Here is a 23095-nt window from a genome sequence, read left to right as displayed (position 1 = left end):
ACAATTGGAGTCCTTCCAGGCTCTGTAGAAAATGTTCCTTTACTTCCATCAGTTAAAAAAAAAAAAAAACAACTTTCATTTGTAAGACTTTTAATTATTGTTTCTACAATTCTTTTACTTTTTCAAAACTGTCATGTAAAAATGTCCACTTCTCTGCTCTTTATTTTCTTTCCTGTTTACCATTGAACTCAGGGGCCCTTGACCACTGAGTCACATCCTCAGCCCTATTTTGTATTTTACTTAGAGATAGGGTATCACTGAGTTGCTTAGCACCTTGTTTTTCCTGAAGCTAGCTTTGAACTTGCAATCTTTCTGCCTCAGCCTCCTGAATCACTGGGATTATAGGCACGTGCCACTGCACCCGCCTTTAGAATTATTCTGAACAAGTGTTTCTAACTTTATTAAAATCCAATAAAAAGTCTCAAGGATGCACAGTGTATACATAAAATTTCATTTGTATCAGGAGACCTCCTGGTGCTAGCCTTGCCACTGAGAATTGCTATGATTTAGATGAGAAATTGCATTTTTTGTCTAAGGAATGAATCAGAAGTTTTCAGCAACACCCTCTAGAAAAACAGGCCTTGCTCTCTGAGGAAGGATGCATTCCGGTAATGTGTGGAGGGGAGGTGGAGAATGGGATTCAGGCATGTTCCATGATGGCTTCCTAACAGCCCCACCCATGGGCCAGAAGTGGCGTTGTTTAGAGCCATTCTCTGAAGTGGCCCGATCTATCCCACTGCCTAGGACCATCCAGGTCTTCAGAGGCTCTGAGGATAAATGCACATGGAGTAGGAACTCTGCTCAAGTGTCTCAGTGATGGAGTCAATCATGGCTCCAAACAGTGGACTTCTAGACTTTCTAATCTGTCTAGTACTATTAAAAGTATTCCCTGTAAGAAGGCAGCCAGACATTAGCATACAGCTAACCACAGTAGCCAATGGACAGTCACTGGAGGAGAAGATCCAGAGGTCCATTAGTACCTGTAGAGTCTCTGAACATTAAAAAGTTACAGAGATTTCTCCTCAACATAGTTAATTTAAAGCAAAATAGTGCAGAACCATAAAAAAGAATATGAAAGAGTCTACAAAGTTCTGATTTTCCTCCAATAATATAAAATAATTTGAAAAGAAAAAATATAATGCCCCCAATTTGCTGATGCCCTAACCAAACACATTTCATCTGTCTTTGGAGTGATGCCACACCTCAATGCAGAGAAGGCTTCCCTCATATGGGAACATGTCCAGACAGAGAAAGCATTCATATATATCCAGCTACAGGCCACGTGCTACACATGGCAGTCTTGCATGCCACGTTCTCTAATCCAAACAAGCCATGTGATGGCTTGGGGGACAAATCTATCCATTCCATCCACAGAAGAGTGAATCAAAGGGTTTGGTAAAACTCACCTACCACAGACAGTGTTTTACAAATGAGAAAACAAAATGCATTGGTTTGGGTCCATCAAGCAGCAGATGCCCAAATGGGATTAGATATGCCACTGATTGATTGATTGAGGGAAAGAACAAAAGAAAACAGAGAAAACTTTCAGAGCCAAGGTCTGATCCCTATGAAGGAGGCAGAGGAGAAAGAGCAATTCTAATAGCAATTCAAACTCAGCTGGAGTTGTGGAGCCAAAGCTTCCCAGCAGAGAGGGTTCAAATGGATGGGGAAGGGACTTCCCCTGTGCCAGGTCACTCACTGGCTAGGCAAAGCCTGGGGGAAGCATAGATGGATGGATGCAGAAAGGCAGTTCCTGGGGAATGGAGGAGGGACCATAGCAGCAGATCTGAGTAGCGTGTTTCCAAGGCTGTCACACCAAGGCATTAGAGTTGAAATGAATTTTCTCATTCACCCAATTTTTCAGTGGTGAAACTGATTTAAATCCAATCAGTTCAGATCCACATTTCACATTTTTTTCTCACTGAACTAAGCAGATCCCTTATGGGTAATGATGTGGGATCATAGCATTTTAGGCTATTTTGAATTTGTTTGTGAAATTCCCTTTATTTTTTTTTTAAACAGGTTTCCTTCTAATGTGTTTTGGTCAGCTTATTTACAGGTTGGGAGCTTTGCCAACTACTGGATTGTCCAGTATAGGATTTTATCCAGGTTTCTGGATATGAGCTTGAGCCAGAAGAAAACATGATACCTTAGAACTAAGTAACTAGGGCTCTTTGTGCCCTGGCATCTCTGAAACAGGATTTGCATTCTTGTTGAAGATACAGTATCATGCCCTATAAAACATCGTTTTTAGATGCTGATGCTCTAAGACAATAAACAGAAACCCCAACTTCTTGTATTGGCAAAGACACACTTCTCTGCCTCATTCTTCCACCTCCCTCCTGCCAAAAAGGAGGTTTCAGAGCACAACAGTCCATGAGCTGTGGTGCTGGAAATAGTGAAAGAAAGCCTAGTAACAGATGCCATCCTCTGAGGAATTCATCCAGACCACAGTTGTCAGGCACAACGACGCCCGTCCCAGGACCTGGAAGTGCAGTGGTGACCATGGGGACTGCAAAGGCCTGTTATCATGAAGCATCCCTTCTAGTGTGAGGAGCACAGCAATAAGCCACCAACAAATACTACAGAATAGCAGCAACTGCTATGAAGAACATAAAATGGTACACAAAGCTTGAGAGTAATGGGGAGGGATTTGGTGCTCACAATCAGAGGTTTCTAAGCAGAGGGATGTAAGAATGGAGGAAACAGAAAAGAGGAGGCAGAGGTAAGGAGGCAAGACAGTGCCCTGGTGAGGAAATAAGCATCTCACATTTGATGCTAAGGAATAAATGTCTGTATGGTGAGGCCTGCAGAGTAGACAGGGTGCTGTAAATCATAGTTAGGAAGGTACCAATTCACACAGGACCTTGTGTAGAAACCAAGGTGAAGACTGAATTTTATTCTAGGTGCACCTGGAAGACAGTGGAGAGTTTTAAGCAGAGTCCTGCTAGGAATTGATTTACTGCTGTGGGGAGAATGCATTGAGTGGGGGAAGAACGGAGGTAAAGCAGCTGTTTGCAAGGGATTGTAAGAACCCAGAGGCAGATAATGGTGACAATCTAGAAAGTGACAAGAAGTGATTAGAGTGGGGTAGTAGCACACATCTGTAAACCCTGAGATTCAGGAGGCTGAGGCAGGAAGATCACAAGTTCAAGGCCAGCCTCAGCAACTTGGCAAGACTCTGTCTCAAAAAAAAAATATATTTTTTAAATAAAAAAAAATGGCTGGGAATGTGGCTCAATGGTAAAGTTCCCCTGGGTTCAATCCCCAGTTCCCCACCCCCCCCAAAAAAAGGTGATTTGTTGTGGTTAGATTTTTGAAGTCCTTGATCTTCTCTAGAAATCCAACCTCCTCTATGCAGGATGATCCCTTAGCCTTGTCTACGTGGGATGGAGGCAGGATGCAGCTTGGTATCTTCACCAAAAAGAGAAAAGGAATCCAAAAACCTGGTTCCACTTTGACTTTGCGTGTTGAAATGTAGATCATCCAAAAAGTGAAAATCTACTAAACTCCAGTATGAAATTTGGGGCATGCTCAGGATCTGCCACTACTAAGATCATGTCCTTTGTGATAATAGATGTGACTACATGTGCCTGGAGAAACCATAGGACACATTGTGTAGTTATATAATACCAACTATAGCTAATCATTATGTAGTGTTTACTATGTAGCAGACACTTAATATTTTGCTTCTATAATCTCATTTAAATCTCATAGCAAATTGAATCTTTGATAGGATTATTATTCCTATTTTATAGATAAGGAAACTGAAGAGGGTCTAAGAGAACCTAAATACTCTCACTTTGAAGGCCCTCTTTTGATAAATAATGGTGGGGCCCATGACTCCAAGGACAAAGAAAATTTACCCAACAACCCATGGGAGCCCTGCGTATAAGGATCATTCAGAGGTAGCTCTTCTAAGATGGTGCAGTCATCATGAAATCAAGTTTCCCACTATAGGCATTGCTCACATATCCTGGCAACCAGAGGGGTCTAACAGAAGATCCTAAAAGAGGCTACACTGGCTTACATAATCAGAAGTAGCTGGTCCACCATGTTATGGCCCAGTTTTGGTCAAGACTGTTGACTGTCATGGCAAGGAAACACTTGGCAACAGATTCATTCAGCAGTCACTTACTGAACTAGCATGTTGCTAAGTCCTGAAGAGGATGGGGAACAAAGATGCTCCCTGTAATCCAGACTGGCACAGATCAGTAGGGAATACCAACAGATAGATTGGCTGTGTTCATTAAACAAGAGACTTAACAACATAAAACATATGTGTGATATTCAACCAGCACATTTCAGAGAACAAAAGAGAAAAGCATGAGCTGAATAGAAATGAGAATCTAGAATCCATATAGGTTGGGGCAGTCATGGAGAGAGGGATTTAAGACCATAAAAGGGGACATTATGGAGGCCACTCTGGAGCAACTCGTAGTGCTTTTAAGGAATCCAGAAGCAACTGAAAAATGAAAGCATTGGCTACATCTGCCTGAGGCCATTGTACTCCTCTGAGGCTAAAAAGCCCTTGCCATCTGCTGCTGATGCCACTGTTAACACAGGGAGCCATTCTGCTTATGGCTACTATTAAGCCTGGAAGGGATGGTCAGCAAAATCTAATGAAACAAAGAATGGAAGAATTGTGTTCATGGGAAGCTCCCAGGCTGAAATCTGACTGCTCTTAAGAAAGCTTCTCAAAATAACAGTCAAGAGTGGCTTAGATCATTCCGTCAGTTATTGATGTTCTAAGGAAGCAGAAGGAGTCAAGTTGGGAATCTGAGAACTCCGGGACCCTAACCACCCTCCTCCCTCTTCCATCCCCCTCCTCCGGACATGGAAAAGACCCCTGGGGTCTTCAGGGTGAGAGTCTGTTGGATGGAAGGAGGTGAGAACAAGGAGTTTCTAGAGCAGGAAACCATTTTCCTTCATTCTGAGTTAGAATTGCTCCTTGGGGTCATATTACAGAGGGGAAATAATGTTTCCAGGAGGTTGCATTTACAATATTTGGGGGTAAAGATGATTGGAAACCCCAGGAGTCTCTTTCTTTATCACATTGGTATGTATGTGTTAAATTTTTGACATTTTGGAAAGATCAACAGGCTGGAGTGATAGGGAGGGAAGCTCTGATAAAATGCCCCTCATGACAACAGCTATCTAGAGCATCCCACGCATGGAATGCACCTCTTGAACTTTCTAATGAATAAGAATTCTTCCATTATTAATAATATTAACTCTGCTATTTAAATCAGACATATATTTGTCCCTCTGTATCAATGGTAGATAGTTTCTAGGACCCCTGCATAGGCCAAAATCCACAGATGTTCAAGTTTCTTTTATAAGGCTATGCAGTCTTTGCATAGAACCTATGCACATCTTCCCATATACTTTGCCATCTCTAGATTACTTTTAATACCTAATGCTGTGTGAATCATTAGACTGGATTGTTTAGGAAATAATGACAAGAAAAAAAAAGTCTGCACATGTTATGTAATGTTTATTATGTAGCAGGCACTTAATGTCCTAATAATTTCAATCCTCATTGGTTGAATCCACAGATGTGGCGCCCATGTATGCGGAGGGTGGTTTATACTTTTATACCTTCTGATGTTACATTTTAGTTCTGTTTATGATCTGTTTTCCTTACTAAAAGCGTTTCATTTTATATCATCAGTTCTACTAGATTTGGCCTTTATGATTTCCTCCAGTGGTTTAGACTTTGACATTCAATATTATAAGTCACTGGTCTGTATTTTTTCTAATTCTCTAACTCTCAACCACTCTATTTTTGTACATGACATGAGATAACTATCTTATTTTTATTTCATTTTCCCAAATGCGTAACCAATTTCCCCGGGACCATTTATTGTTTTATCTTTTCTTTCAATAATTTGAAATGCGTCTTTATCATACACTAAATATTTTAAATATTTGGGTGTGGTGGACTGTATTACCACAATCTTGCCAAATATTCTGGAGCCCCTCCTTGTGGTAATCCTCTGGCAAGAGGATAGAAGGTTTCCTGTTGATCTCAGATGTGGTCACTTGCCTTGTGTTGGACAATGAAACTCAAGCAGGAATGACATGCATCTCCCATAAAAAGAAGATTTCAGAGTCAGAGAATAGCTCACCATGACTCTTTTCCCTTGGCAATGCCATTAGTGTATGCCACTTCATCCACGTGGGTCCCAGGATGAAGCAACACAGTAGAGAGCTCACCAGATCCATGACTGACGGATGTTCACTTTGGATGAAAGATAGACCACAGCTGTAGTAATAACTGGGGTTGGAGGGGCATTGTTCACACAGCATAGCCGGGTATCTCCTGACTAGGATTTATTTCTGGCCTCTCTTTACTCCAGTAGAAACACAGAGCCTTAATTCTTAATCAGCTAGAATTTACCCACCCAAGATTAAAAATTAGCATAATCCCTGACCTCAAAGTCCTGGGATAACAAATCAAGAAATAAACACATCCAACCATCCCCTCAAAGGTTTTCCATGTTTATTATTTTCTTTCTACATTCAGCATCTCAGAATGCAGTGAATGCAAGAAAGAGTGTCCAAAGACACTGTACCGCTGTGACACATCCTTCAGTAAAGCCTTTCTGCAAGGAGGCATCATATTTAAACACCACTGGATCTGGAGTTATTAAATGCAAAATCCAGCAGGGATTTTTTAGGAGAAGGATTTTAGGTAGAATGATCTTCTGCCTCTATCTGGAAGTGACTTTTCCATCCCCAAGAAGGCAGAGTGTGAATTCTTGCAGCAACCAGAGAGATGCCACTGAAGCCCAAGAAAAATAGACAGGTTTGTATCTCCCCAAATTTGAAACTATCTTCAGAGCCTGACATTTAGCTAGTCATGAGAATTAATGGATTCTAGTTAGAATCACATTTGTATATGACAAGACCTCATTCTGCTCCTCTGTCCAAATTTTGACATTGAACAGCAGCCAAAATTCTGAGCTTGAAGTCAGAGCAAATTGTACCATTTCCAACAGCATTTCTACTCCAGTGCCCCTCACAACCACCTCTACAACTCAGCAGAGATTCGCAGACGTATAAATCAGAGTTGGCTCAGTTTAGAGGAGGATGGAGAACTGGACACCACCCAAACAGAGAAGTCATCCCTAGCAAAATTAGTCACCAGCAACATGCATTCCATACAGCACATCCCAGAAGCAAGAACCTCCCAAGTTCAGAATGATTGAGAACAGAAGCAGCTGGGGAAACAGAAAAAGTTGAAGATTCTAACACAAGGACACCCTTTTAACAGTGAAATGAAGAAATTGAGAATTCTCTGCAGTGATTATAGGAAGCCCTCCTATGGGGAAAAAGGGGGGGGGTATTTAGAAACTGCCTTGGGTACAGAAAAGGAGCACCAGTGAATCGCATAATGAGAAACAGAAAAAGATGCAAACTGGACGAAATCAAAGGTATGCCCTTCCTCTCCTTAATAAGAAGGAACATTGTACATGTTGGTGGTTACAGATTATAGTTATTCTGAGGGTACTATGTTATGAACTAGATACGGTTCTCACTCCATAGCTTAGGTTGGAGTATCCTAAATTAATACAAATATTTTCTCTGCATAAACTCCCCAAAAAAAATCTTTTCTGGCTTTTTCCAGATAGGATCTGAATTGGATGGACCCTGCTGCCAAGTGATGTCAAGATTTTAGTGCCCATACTGGACAGTCCAGATAACTCACACCCTTACAGAATTGCACCATAACAAAACTTGGTCCTGTCTGGGCATGCCAAGAGTTACACTTCACATCTATTATCTCTCCTCATCCTCACAGTGTCTACAGAAGGCAAATAGGGAAGACATATTACAGATAAGGAAACTGAGGCATAGAAAAATCAGGGTCACAAACTTGGTAAATGACAATTGCTTTATCATTGAAACTGATTCTTGGGCCCTTTTCCTTGGCCCTTGCTGCCCAACTGGAAAACTCTTCCAGAAAAATGTGAATACACAATCCTCAACCAACAAAGATTGGTCAGACATTTCTGAGTACGACCTTCCAGATTCTCTGGAATCAACCCTGATTCCAGAGGTGAGCCCTCAGCAGCAATATGTAAACTGAGATTTTTCTGCACCCTGGCCAGGTAGAGGATTCCAGGGTGGACACCTGACCCAATTTAGGCCATTCAGAATATATCACCATTTTTAAAAACTGAGAGAGAAAGTCACTGGAGCTAGATTCTGTAGAAGCAAATCTTTCAAGCAATTCTGTTGGATGCTGATAAGACACTTCAGTATGCATGCAATATTTTTTAATTAAATTAAGTTTAAATTGGTCTAATTTCTTTGTTTAACTAATCACTTTCTACTACTTGGCAACCAAAGAAGCATAAGTAACACCACACAGCTTTCTCAGCCACCCCATTCCATCTTGAACTTCCTCTGCTGTGTCCTACATCTTGCCTTGCTTCTATTCAAATGTACTTTTCTATTCATAGATATTTCCTCTGCCTCATTCTTTCCCCAATGAACAATAGCAAAGTTGGGGGACTTTCATTTCGACAACATTTTCATTGGATTCACCGGCTATTGACCTTCTCAGACGAACAGGCAAAAATTAGATAGCTGCAGAGAAAAGCTGCACTTAGGTGCTTAAGAGGGATGAATGCATTGGCACAAAGCCAAGAGGATTGCAAAACTGCTGCTAATTCAGTAAACTCTTCCTTGACTTGCCTCTGCTCTTCTGAACACTCAGGAGGTACTAAAAGTCCGTCTCAGGCCCACTGGAACCAGTTAACTGACTCACACTGCAGGTTAGGCTAGTCCAGTCTCCTTATGTCTGCCCCCCCACCCCTTTGACTCCAGCTGGCAATCCATCTAATACCAGATCAGCAGGCTGGTGGATAAATAATACTCAGGAAAAAAAGAGTATTTTGAGATCTCAGTTTGCAAGTGGAGTTATAAAATCAAATCAAAAGCATCCCTTTAAACCTTCATCTTGCCTTAGCTGGAACTCAGAGAGGAAAGGAAGACCTTTTCACTTCTCTTCCACTTGATAAGGCTGAGTGCAGTGGCTATAAATTAGAATAGAACAAAGAGCTTCGAGGCAGCACTGGTGGTGTCCCGGGGTCCCCTTGCAGCTTTATTGACGGCTTGGCAGGATTGTGGGGACGCAGATCAGTCATGGGCACCAGTGAAGACCAATGATTTGCACAGTGCCTGAAGGCCTTCACACTGAGGCTGCCTCATCTGTAGGTGGTACCAAGCATGCGTGGCCAAGAGTATATTTTATGAGCCTCTAGTGTCTACTTCCGCATGGCTAAAGGTGATCTTAATTGGTTTTCATTCCGATGCATTAAATTAACTTTACCAAAAAAATATTGCTTACTTAGTTCAGTGAGGGAAAATTGGATTTAGATTTAGAGTTGATATACAGATGCAAAATAAGCACTAAAACCTTCACATTTTACATGGCATATGGGCAAGGCAAAATGCCAGTACTTTGATGAAATTCCTGATTCAAGTGTAGTACTATTGTGTCTAACACCAACATGCTTTTGCACTTTTTCAGTGTGATTTGGGGGGGGGGGGAATGGAAGCAAGAAACAGTCAGAGATGGACTCTAAATCTTGAAGTACTTCAGACAAGTGAACTATCTTATCAACTTTGAGCCAGTATCAGAGTTAAATAGATAAGGACTGATGAAAAGCCGCATTATTTCAGTCAGATATGTTCAGATGCCCAGAAAGAGCACTGAGCTGAGGGTCCTGAGTCTGTGCAACAAAGCTAGGTGGCGGTCTCCTGACTTAGATCACTACTTCTTTCTGTGGGGACCCAAAACTAGGCAATCTCTAGATTTCTTCTAAGCCTAAATCATGCTCACAAAAAAATGGCTCTTTGTTATTTATTATTATCCTAAAATTTGGAATAAATTTTATCTCTAAAAGTTTCATGCAAAATCCAACTCTCACAGACTCTTATTTACCTAGAATCTAAACACTCCCAAAGTTCAAATAACTAGAGTAGTTTTTGTGAATCTATATAATGTTCAGAATAATGGCTGCTACATGATGTAATATCCCTACATTACCATCCAAATCATAAAGAAAAGATTTAATTTTAATTCATTGTGCTTTTTGTTTTTGTTTTTGTTTGATATTGGGGAATCTAGCCCAGGGGTGCTAAACTACTGAACCACATCCCTAGCTCTTTTTATTTTTTATTATTTATTTATTTTTTTTAAATACATGACAATAGTGGAATGCATGACACTTAATAGAGGGTCTCACTAAGTTGCTTAGGGCCTCACTAAATTGCTGAGGCTGGCCAGTGACTTGATGAAATACCTCCTGCCTCAGCCTCCTGAGTTATAGGTGTGCACTACCACACCCAGCTCAGTGTGGTTTTATGAAGTATGTTGCAACCTAATTCAATTCCAGAAAAATCTCAGGAAGTGAGAGACAATCGAGGAGTTCAGAAAACACTAAGCATCCTCTGTTATTCCCCAGATTCTCTGAACCTCAACCTGAGGCTGTGTTTTGCAGTAACTCCCCCCAACCCCGCCCCGCTTATAAGTAAATCTCCTTCCTTTGCACTCGCCTCATTTCCATCAGTTATTCTTGGCATCCAGAAAAGACTTTTTTATTTATTTAGTTTTTAAATCAGATTCCTTGCCAGGCTAGTGCACATAAAGAAAAGAGTCACAGACAGTTTTATTTCTTTGGATCTTGAAAGGAATAATCCAACTTGGGTGAACAATTTCCTTAAATCTTTTCTTTTGTAATAGCTGCACGTAGCCATTGGAGATGTTTCTTTCTTCCTGGAGAACTCATGGCCACTTACTAAAGACACTCAAGTGCATGTACTGGGGAATAAGATGCTGTCCCCAACTTCAAGGCCGTACAATCTTCAGGGAACTAGGCAAGTCCACAGCTGGCAAGTCTCAGCCTCAGTTGACCAGACAGGAGAGCACTTAGCCTGGGAGGAGAAAGCATAGGTTCTTGGACAGAGTTGGAGCCTCCTAAGGCCATTTGCAATAAAGAGTTTTACCTTTCCTTTATGTTTCTCTCTCTCTCTCTCTCTCTCTCTCTCTCTCTCTCTTCCCCCCCCCCCAGCCCTCTCTTTAGGTTATTATATTATAGCAATCAAGATCATCAGGCTCTAGAGCCAGTCAGGCTGGATTTGAATCCTGGCTCAGCCAAGTGCTAGCTGAGGGACACTGGACAGGTTCTTTAACCTCTGTGTGCCCCACTTTCTCCACTGTAGTGAAGATAATAATAACATCTGTTTCCTCAGGTGGTTATAAAGAAGAAAGTGCTTAGACCAGTCAGTACCAGGCACATAGTAGGGACAACATCCAAGTTCTTATTTATCTTATTTGTCCTAATGTCTCACCCATTTAAAGGTCAGAGTTTGGACAACGTTGATACAATTGCAGATGGCAGAGAAGGTGAAAGTGCATGAAAGGGGTGTATCAAGACTAGCTTGATTTCCAAGCAACTTGGCCCCAAACTATCCTACCCTTCCCTGCTTATAGCTCTCCCACCCATGTGCCCCTCTGGCTCTTCCCTCCCATGGTTCCTCTCACCCCAGACTCATTCCGTCAATGCATGGGCCCACTTCTACCAGCCTCCCCACAAGGACGTCCCTCTCTCTGTGGTGTTGCCAAACACACTTTACTACTTAGGATCCTTTTGCCTGCTACGTGGTATTGTAGGTAATATTTTAGCCCTTTCTTTAATCTCCTTTCTGCTTTTGGTAATTCCCACTCTTCTCAGTACAATAGCTTTCACATGGTTGGCCCTGAATTTGTTTCATAAATAAATGTGTAAATTTAAAACATACAACTATCATGCACACACACACACAAGCCAGTGAATTAGAGGGTGGGTTTCAAAGTCAGACAGACTTTGATTCTGCCTCTGTCACTTTTTGCTGTGGAACCTTGGGCAATAATTCTATAAAGTTTCTCATCTCCCCATCAGTAAAGTGAAGGTCAATATAGTACCTCCCTTCAGGGGTTGTAGGATTCAATGAGATTATGTGTATAGAGGACCTAAAGGGCCCCTATAAGTTCCAAAAGTGTTAGGTATAGTTGATGCTATTTCACCTCCCTCATTATTGTAATCATCAGGGGCTCTTTCTGCCAATGATCCCCAAGGAGAACATCTATTCTAAGGCAGTACAACCTCTAAGGGTAAAAATTACAATCTTGAGTTAATAAAAAAAATTTCTAAATATACTTAACACATTCTGCTTAAAAGTTCAAGGAAGTAAGTTTGGTATTTTAGAAACATGTCCATCAAATATACATTTTTAAATGTTAGCACTAGAGAAAAGTCCCCATCTATGAGTCATTTTATACCCAGCCACATCACAATATGTGATTCACCTGTCTGAAGGTGTTATGAAGGTCAGAAGGGGGTAAGACCACTTTGCCCCCAGTATAGCCAGTGGAAAATGGGTCACAGAAAAACATATCTGTCTAAGATAAAAAGATGTAGCGGCAATGCTTGGTCCAAAATCTATTCATTCCCAAGGTCTTGTCCAAATACCAAATTCAGAAGCAAATGTCATTTAGCTGTTTCTTTTAAATGCTATACAACTGAGTAAAAGGGCATATGGTTAAACTGAACTTTTAAAAGTCTGAATCTACAAGCAATGAAGATGTGATTCAAATATATGTCATTCTGGTGGCCTTCAAGTATTGTATCCATCAGGTCCCAGCCAGGAGAGAGAAGCAGTAGTCATTTTAACAGAGCGAAGAAAATAAAAATTGTCAACTAAGGTATTGCAACACTGCAATAACCAAAAGAGAAGGTACACGAAGGTGGCAGTTGTAGGAAGCCACCGCCAATCCTGGAAGGAACTAGGGGAAGACATTGGAATGATTAACACTTAAGAGCTCAGACATGGAGTGTGGTGAACCTGAAACTCAGACCTCTGGGAAGGGCAGCTATTTATCTAGCTGGCTCAGGTTTCTCTGAGATTGACAGGCAGGTTCCAAGGACACAGAACCCAGTACCCTGACCCACAAAGGAAATCAATCAATGGCTGCTTTAGATGTCTCTAAAGATGCAAGAAGGTGGATTCTATGGGTGTTGGGGGAAACTGCAACCTACTTCTAACAGATGCTACTGAATGGAACTGCTGCAAGGGGCTGGGGTGGAGGAGCTTGGCTAGGGTAATGCAGCATGAATAGGAAACAAAGGAACTAATGGGAGGAAGTCTTTTCTCTTACCTCCAGCCCTCTGGTCAGTAGCACATGCATTTGGCAGAGGCAAATTAAGGCAACAGCTGGCAAAGCCAAAAGTACTGGGCATCGTCAAGCCAGGGTGATGGCACAAAGTAGCTAGAAAGAAGGAAGGATGGATGCTAAGAAACACAACAACTGGCACAACTGCCTGGAGGAGGGAAATTTTAAATATCTTATTATTATTTACACCAAATCTAATGACCTATCTCCTATCATTTATTTGGCTCCTATTTGCATACTTTCTATATAATTGAGGTAAAATTTTCTAACGTCAGACATGTTTTTATTAGACTTTTAGATTAAAATTATAGGTTTTAAAAAAGTCTAACACCAAATTGTTTTACTCTGAAACCCTGCAAAATTCTGATTTATTCACTATGCTTATTTTCAAAAATGGTGTTTATCTTTGAGGAAAGAATATATATATGAATCTATAACTTTAAAAGATGATTGAACAATAACACAGAAAAACCTAATGTACCCTAAAAGTATCAGTAAATAACCATGGTGAATAACTTTAGTAATAGGAATTGCTAATGGAATCCACATATCGCTGAAAAACTCAGTGTTCCTGTTTTTAACATCTTTGAACTGATACAAGAAGTGAATTATCAAAGACATTAAATCCCTGTCCCAAATGACTCCATTTTATTTCATTTCAAAGTAACATTCAGATACAGTGGAGATCAGATGTCAGATATTTGTCTGATAATAGTCCTATTCATTCAGCTGAATCCAAAAGCATTTCTAGGATTGAAATGTATAGTCTTGTGTGTCTATCACTGGACACAATTTTATAGATTAAGGTTAAAATAAGTTTTCTGATTCAAGGAGCTGACGGGTTAATGGAAGGGATGTTCCTAACACACGTACAAAGATTTTTAGTATGGACAGGTAGCTAGTCATCAAAATCCTCTTCCTCTCTTTATCAGGGTCACGGGGGCCTGCAAGCCCAGTACCATCACTTTCTCAGACTCCCTTGAAGCAGCCAGTTACCCCTTGATTAACTGAGAACTTCATGGGCACAATAGCATCAGTGCACCTGGGACATGCAGAGTCCAACAGATGTTCTCCAACCTCCTCATCCTTGAGGTTAAATGGCAGACAGTGACTAGAGGGACATTAGGAATCACATATTAAGGTATAAAGTGGGCATTGCCTTGAGTTTCTGACAGAGCAAAGACAATACTACCAATTTCCCTACCCAACCTGGGAATACTCTGGACTTTAATATGAGAAATAAATTTTACTGCATTTAAGCCAACATGCTATTTGTTATAGGAGTTCTATTATAGTTGCAAACCAATCTATTACATAGAAGGCTATGAAGTAGTCAGGTTAGAGTTCATAGAAGAAATAAAACCTTATCTGGGTCTTAATTAATAACAACTACAATTAATGTAGTGTGTCAGGGACTATGCCAAGAAATGACACCTATTATCTCATCTAATGGTTATAACTACTCTTCACAAAAGTGTCATTAAGCCCTACTTTGCAAATGAAGAAATAAAAAATCAGAGCAGTCAGATGAATTCCCATGAATAACACAGTTAATAAACATCAGTCCCATAATTTGAATGTAGTATTTATGCCACTAAAGCCTGTGCATGAAGAGTATCACAGGCTAGTGGGGGACAGTGTGAAGAGTGGCCCAGAGGTCTGCTCTGTATTATCATGTCAGATGGGGGATAGGAGTATCACAGGACTTATCCTTTCCCACAATATTCTCATAGAAAAAGAATCCACTTTACTCTTCCCTTCTTCAAACCATTCCTGGCCCTTTTTTAATTTTTTTTTTTTTTTTTTTGTACCAGGGATTGAATCCAGGGGCACTTAACCACTGAGCCACGTCTCCAATCCCCCTTCCCCCTTTTAAATTTTTTTTTTTTTTAATTTTGAGACAGGGTCTCACTAGATTCCTTACAGTCTTGCTGAATTGCTGAGGCTGGCTTTGAATATGTGATCCTCAGCTTCCTGAGCTGCTGGGATTACAGGCATGTGGCACTGCGCCTGGCTCCACTCCTGATTTCTGAAATCTGAATTTCTCTGCTCTTTCCTTCATCCATGCTACTACAATAATAATAATGGGAAAGCCTGGAATACATTACCAAGATATTTAGAGATTAATGGGAAAACAACAATTCAACCCTTTCCCACTGTTACTCCCATCCCCATGCAGGAGCCCAGCCTATCTGAGAGAGGAGTGGACTGAACAGAAGACAAAGGGTAATAACATGAGCCGCACTTTCTACATATAAGGAGCCAAGAAGAAGACTGGAAGAGTGAGGACAGGGATGATGGCCACAGTTCAGAATGAGGAGCAGCCCAACCAAAGGCAAATGCACATGATTTAAAACTACCTGCCATTGGCATAGTTAATCAAGAGCCAATCCTGAGTCATTTGCTTTGGGGTTTTGGGTGGCCTTAGAGAAATTCAAGGCAAATCAACAATCAAATGTTAGATGGAGATATCAAAATAAAACCACATGCTGAAGCTACCAGGGCTTGGGAAACCATACAGAGGCTTTAGAGTGGAGGGGACCTCAGAGGGGCTTTGGACATCATTTCTACTGTTATCTTTGGGCTGACATTTTTTTTAAGTGTTAGAATAGCCTTCCCTCCCTCCCCCGCCTTAATGGAGAACATTTTTAAGTCACTTATGTTGCAGACGGTTCTGTGGCTCTGATTGGCATGCGATAGTTAAACACAGCCTTCTGCTCAGCCTCCTGTACTCCAAGACTCCCCCACACTCCATCCTCCTGAAGCCTTTTCCAAAAGCTTGCAGCTTTCCACCACCAACAGTGATAACCAGCAACCCAAAAGGTTAGGGCCACTCCAACTGAGAGCCCACATGCTTCACTGCAGAGCACATGACGACAGAAACTGTGGATGCTATTAGTGCCATTGGCCCAACATCTTTGCTCTCTGCTTTCCAGACATGAAGTGAATTGCACTTCCAGGTGGTCCAGTGCAGACCTCCAGGCCTCTCTTCACACTGTCCCCCACTAGTCTGTGATACTCTTGCCACTACATCAGACCAATGAATTAGGAGCAGAAGTGACAGTGTCACTTCCAGCCTGGAACGTTGACTCCTCCTCTGCCACAGCAACTGGTAACATTTGAAATGACTCCTTCCACAAAGGACATGTAGTTTGAGCAAGAAATAAGCCTTTGTTGCTCCAGGCCACTAGGATTTCACAGTTATTTGTTACTGCAGCATGATCTTGCTTCTCATAAGTGATAGTGATAATTAGCTTTCATGGAGTGATCTATTTTAAGCACTTTATATGCCCATTTAGTTTTAACAGCAACCCTTCAAGATGGCTTCAGTTGTATCTGGAGGTACAGATGAAGATACTGAAGTACAGAGAAGTTAAATTACCTTAGATGGCATAGCTAATGAAAAAGGTGAAACTAGATTCAGGAGCAGGAAGTGTGTCTCTAGAGTCTGAGACTTAACTACTGAACTGTGCTGCCTCTTAAGTAGTATCAAGCATTTTAATATGATCACTGCAGCAGGCGTTAATAAAATTTCTCATCATCAAAAACATGCACACCAAAAACTGCAGTAAAAACATATCGTCATATCAAAGTCACCATATGCTACCATCAAGTTTAACTCTTGTTTGCAGTTAATTTTATAAGGAGAAAAAAATTGGCATTTGAAATAATGGCACCCCAGATGTCATTACTTGAGTTGCTAAATTGCATGACAATTTTTTTTTAAGGTAATAGGATGCACATGAAATAAATAATGCTCAATCACGTAGACTGCACTTTCTGCAAGGTCTGGCTTTACACTGTGAACCTTCCTGACTTAGAGTCACACCTTTAAAAAAAAAATAAAAAACAGAAACTGGAAACATTATCTATTTAGCATGTTTCATTTTAGATTAAACAGATTTTACTCTCTGTTCCCTGGTAATTATATATAATTAAAAAGCACAGAGGAATGTGCGTAAAAGCACAATGAAGTAATAATCATGTGAACAGTGTCTTATTTTAACTCACCGCTGAGGGGAAGTTGCTTTTATTCAGATTAATTTGTGAAAGGGCTGATGGGAACATGACAGAGTGAGACAGAAGGGAACATGTTCTTGCAAATTGCTCTGCTCAGAAAACATGATTAATGAAATATATCTAATTGCATAAATGCTTCAGAAGGCATTATTACTGAGTACACTCTAAAGGTTATGCCCCTGTAGAACAGCTTTTTCTCCAGTGCTGTGGCAGCAAGGAGGGGGGGATACCCTATTTTTCAGAACCTTCAGTGAAGTCAGATGGACTCAGGCCACTAAGACAAGACCTCTCTGAGGAATGATGGTGGACCAGAGCTGTGTTCTGATCCCATCTTTAGCATCAAGCGGCACCTCAGTCTCACTCATATGTTGTCTTCAGAATGAAGACAAGTAGGGAAATGCGGATTCTGCCAAGAAAGCCATTTATTTGTTTAAAAGCAAAGTACTGGGCATCCACTTGTGTAGGGCCTTGAGCTCCCTGATGGGTCATGCAAAGTGCAAGTTCATTAGCGCTTCCCAAAAACTTCCTCTGTGTCAGGTGCAGTGCTAGACATTTGTATAGCATCAGTTAATCCTCAGAAGGAGTCTCTGAGGACATTATTATCAGTATTTTTAGATCAGATGGGGAAATTAGGCATAGGTTAACACTATAGAATGTATGGACTTAAGTGTTTAGAAAGAAAATAAAGCCAGGGAGTAAAGTTTGAGGGACCAGGCCTATGATGCAATTTTAAATAGGGTAGCTAGGGAAGGTCTCACTAGAAATTGACATTTAATTTTTTTGATTGACATGTAAAGATTGTATATGTTTATGGGGTACTACATGCTGTTTTGATATAAAACTTAAATAAATTAGAGTAAGCGTGTTAATCAGTTCTCCATGGCTGGGACAAAGTACCTGAGAAAATCAACTTAAATGAGACCCACAATTTCAGAGGTTTCAGTCCATACTCATCTCATGAGGGCCAGAAAGAAGAGGAATAAAGAGGCAGAGGGAGAAAAAGAGGAGAGGCCAGGGACAAGAAATACCCATGGGGCATACCTCCAAGAACCTACCTTTCATCTAGGCCCCACATCCTAAGTTTCCACCACCTTCCAATAACCCATTAAATTAGGAATCCATCGATGGATCGATCCACCAGTGATGTCAGAGGCCTTATAATCCAACCACTTGCAAAGGCTCCACTCTGAACTCTGCTCCACTGGGGACCAAGGCTTCAATACATGAACTTTGGAGGGACATTTCAGATCAAACAAATAGTAAGCATATCTATCATCTCAAAGATTTCTCATTTCTTTGTAGAAAGTGATATTTGAATAAAGACTTAAAGGAATCAAAGAGACAGCCACAGAAATGCCTGAAGGAAAGCCCTCTAGCACAGAGTCAATGTAAAAGGTGAAATGTAGGAGAGACAGCAAGGAGGGCAAAGGGAGTGGCAGGGGATTCCCTGAGTGGAGGGGAAGGGTATCTTCCAAGGTCTGCAGGTGATAGGGGAAGTCCATGGAGGGGGGTCATGATTATGATTGGAGGAAATGAAATTGCTCTGACTTCTGTCAGGGAATAGTTTGCGGGGCAGGGGCGGAGGGTCAAAGGGAGAAGGAAGGAGAATGGTTAGGAGGCAGTGCAATCAGTCAGGCAGAGGGTGACATGGGCTGGCCCAGGCCAGCAACTGGAAGTGTCAAGGAAAGGCCAGATTGTGGAGATAGTATATCTTCAAGGTGGAAAAAGCAGGATATATGACAGATCAGATATGGAGGGTAAGAGTCAGAGTAGGGTTTGTGATGTCTCCTGACCTTTGCTCTGCAACTAGAACATATTTAGTAGGAAGAAGACTGAGAGCAGCAACTTTGGAAGCCCAGTTCTGTGTCTTTAAACTTCTAATAGCCATTAGACAACAAAAAGGGAGACTAACAAATCAAAGAGACTAATAGTCCTGAGACAAAGAGAAGGGAACTGAAAACATGCATTTAAGCATCATTAGCATAGAGATGGCATTTAGCCAAGGGAGTGAGAGCAGCCACCAGAGAGCTGAGTGCAGAGAAGAGAAGATGTCCAAAGGCTGAGTCATGGGTCAGGCCCATGTTACAAGGTGGGAAGTTGAAGAGGAGCCATGAAGGGGGATGTGAGGAGCAGTCACAGAGGTGGAGAGAAAACACAAGAGTCCAGACAACCACCTGGGAGTCAATGAGGCTGTAGAAAATAACATTGTCCAGCTCTTCTTACTGTTGAGGTGTTTGATATAAAATGAGAGGGTGACAGTGAAATCACAGGAGAAAGTTAATAAGATTCTATATCTCTAAGATTCCCAAGAACTCCCCATGTATGTTTGCAAACTAGGTATATTGATTTAAAAATATAAATATGGGAACCACCATTTCACCCAGTTATATACCCAAAGGACTTAAAATCCTCATACCACTGTGATGCAGCCACATCAATGTTTAGGGCGATTCAATTCATGATAGCTAATCTATGGAACCAACCTAGCTGCCCTTCAATAGATGAATGGATAAGGAAAATGTGACACATATATGCAATGGAATATCACTAAGCCATAAAGAAGAATAAAATTATGGCATTTTCAGGTAAATGAATGGAACTGGAGAATATCATGCTAAGTGAAATAAGCCAATCCCCCAAAATCAAAGGCCAAATGGTCTCTCTGATATGTGAATGCTGACACACAACAACGGGGACAGGGAGGGAAGAAGAGAAGTTCATTGTTGTAGACAGAGGGGACAGAAGGGAAGGGGGATAGGAAAGTCAGTGGAATGAATTAGACATAACTTTCCTATACTCACATATGAAAATATGACCAGTGTAACTCTATATCACGTTCAACCACAAGAAGGGGATCCTAATTAGAATAAGTTATACTCCACGTATGTATGTCAAAATACAGTCTACTATCATGTATATCTAAAAAGAACACATAAAAAATCTGTACACATTTATTATACTGATTTAAATGTATGAGATTAAACAATCAACCAAAATCTATGAAGCAGAGTTCTATGAATAAAAACACATTTCAAAATATGCAACAACTTACAAAACCCACCAAGCATCTTCACTACTTTTGTGTTTCCTACGTTTTCCAGCCATTTGACCAATCTGCTCGTGCCTGTATCAGCTTAAAGAGAAAAACGCTTTCCTCTCATGGTGTTGGGGTCATCTCAGGATTGAACTTCTTGTCTATCTCATTCAGAGAGTCAGGAACCAAGCATGAGACGGCATACCCAATACCCTTTAAGACAGTTGCACCCCAAACTGTGTAACTCTTCACCTTGCATGAACTCTTCCAGATATTTAAGACTTCTGTTTTTAGGGTTATGATAGTTTTGCTCATGGGACTTCAAGGTTTTAATGGTCCTGCAGGTCTTTAGGTAATGGTGATGACAGATAAGTCTTTACTTATTCAGTAAGAATTGTAGAAAGGCAGCCTAAGGCAGGTGTTTAGATCTCAGGCTTCAGAGCTACACTGCCCAGGTTCAGGCAAGTCACTTCACAGTTTTCCCCTCTACAAAATACAGATAATCAGCAGAGCTACCTCGGGGCATTTGTTGTAAGGGTTTGAATCAGCGCCCCTTGCAAAGGAAAAGCAACCTCCTGTTGCCTGCCTCTCTACATCCTGAATGTCCTGAATTTCCTCAAGCTGAGAATGAAAACTGAAAAACTACCTCCTGGCCTGGCTCGGTGCCAAATACACTAATTCTCTAGCTAGCAAAGCCTAGCTAAATCTGCATATGTACATCTCCTGGCTTCTGTTTCTATAAATTGTAATCCCTTCTGTAAGCACCAGTGGAGAAGCAACCTAGCCCCTTCTTCCCAGTTTGATCAAACTGCATAAAATTCATTTTTCCTTTTTCTATCCTTTTCTTACATCTTATGTGGGTGGGCAGCAGAATCTGACCAGCCAGAATCCAGACATGTTCCCTGGGTTGGCTGCCTGTAACAGAATAAATGAGTTAATATTCACCAAGCTCTTTTTAGGATAGTGTCTGGCATGTGGTTAGTGCTGTATGAGGGCTCTTTACATAAGAGGGGATGTTTAGTGCATGCCACTGTGTGCTCAAGGCTGTTCTAAGCACTGGGAATACAGTGGAGACAGAGACCCAGCCATGATTGGTGGCGGGGGCGGGGGGGGGGGCAGGAAATAAAACAAGGAAACAAATAACTGAGATTGTTCTAGAGCATGTTTGTTTCTGGAGCATGACTGAGAGTGGATAGGCATGGGGAGAGGGGAGGAAGGAACTTCCTGTGAAAGGGGGCAACTTGTACCAGGGCCTGAGCTAAGAAAGCAGCCAGCATGTGCACTGGAGCTAGAGGATTCCCAGCAGAGAAAAACCACAAGAGCACAGAGACCCAACCATGAGGACAAAATAGCCAACTTGATCTCAGAAAATAAGCCATCTAATTTAATGTGGGGAAAGCATATGAGTCAGAAATGCAGAGCCAAATTAAACCACTCAGGAATCAGGCAGGGAACCTGGGCCTGAGGGAACTCTTCACACTGAGGGCAAGACTCTTACAGTGGTTTGAAGTGTTCGCCAGGCCTGATGCTACAGTGTAAGGGCACTTTTAAATCAGAGGGGAACTCACCTGCAAAGGTTAACAGCAGGATTCAGGAGTACGCCTCTCCTTCCGTCCACTCCTCCCTCCTCCCATTAAAATCTAATATCATCTTTTAAAATACATGCTGGGAACTAAGGGAGGACAAGGGACAGGTCACTTCTTCACTGTGTGAAATGCCCTTCCTATATATGTCTTATTTCACCCATTTAAATTCTGCTGCTTCAAGTCTTTTCTGCTAACTGCTGATGAGATGGCACGAATTCACACAAAGGGACAACCTGGTCCAACCTCTTGCCTGACTCTTCTCAGACTCTAATAATAGCCACCTAGGAGCAGGCGCTAGGAAAGGCTCTCTGCCTCTGCCTTTCTGCACAACCTGACACTGAAGAAGGAGTTTTGGCCTTTTTGCCTTCTCTGTTTCCCTTTTGACAGCTATAGGCCTTGCAGAGGAGCCAAACAGGTTTGGAAACCCATTTGGCCCCAGCAGACCTGCACAGCGGGAAGTCACCTGTATACACAGAGATCTGGGGCAGTGCCTGCCCTAGGAAGTCAGCCCAGGTTCTCAGAGAGCCTAAGGGCATCCAGTCTGAACAGATACATCAATCTGCTCACTCAGAGAATAAAGCTGGCTCTCCCAATATAATTACAGGCTGGCGGATTTATTATTCTGAACTTTGGTACATGGCAGGAATAGTGTTATTTGTGCCAGTTTATAGTTTCAAGCCAAAAGATGAAATACCAAACTAGTCTGATTGGTTCCAAGAATCCGTTTGCACAAATAGAGCTCCTGCATATGCCAATGTGTGTGCAGGGATTATGCCACGTGGCCCAGTCTCTCTGGCAAAGCCCTTTCACGAAGGAAATCACAAATCTTTATATATTCAGAACCATTTAATAGCTGGCAAGCCACCTCCAACCACCTGAGCTACTGCCAAATTGACTGAAATACCTTCAAAAGTCCATCTCTGTCAGACTAATTTCATAAGCAACTAAATATATTACAAATGGTAGATGCTATATTTTTCTCTAAAGAAAAAGAAAATCGTTTATCTTTAGCCCTGTTCCCATTCAGTGTAAATAGGCTAAACCCAGATTGGGAAAGAACACTTAGTAAGACATTATGGCAAGCCATACAAAATCATGACCTCGGGACACAGGCTTTGGAATGGCAGAAACTACAATGAGGATTATAGCTCCTCCACCTGACAGCTCCGTGTGCTTCAGCAAGTTCCATAACTTCTACAAACCTTGGTTATTTCATCTGTGAAGTGG

At 41.4% G+C, this 23095-nt stretch overlaps 1 long non-coding RNA gene across 1 annotated transcript in view; it reads right to left on the bottom strand.

The window, feature by feature from the left end:
* Window positions 1-10750: 10750 nt before the first annotated feature.
* The window catches only part of LOC308657816, a 156212-nt gene continuing 143867 nt past the window's right edge, over window positions 10751-23095 (bottom strand). Inside the window, exon 5 of the long non-coding RNA XR_014024071.1 lies at window positions 10751-10950. This is a non-coding gene — a long non-coding RNA (uncharacterized lncRNA). The remainder of the gene's footprint in view (window positions 10951-23095) is intronic.

The sequence above is a fragment of the Spermophilus citellus genome (assembly GCF_964194105.1).
Source record: "Spermophilus citellus genome assembly, chromosome: 10".
NCBI classification, from domain to species: domain Eukaryota; kingdom Metazoa; phylum Chordata; class Mammalia; order Rodentia; family Sciuridae; genus Spermophilus; species Spermophilus citellus.
Note: the sequence above shows the minus strand (reverse complement) of the source record. Positions and strands in the feature narration are given on the sequence as shown.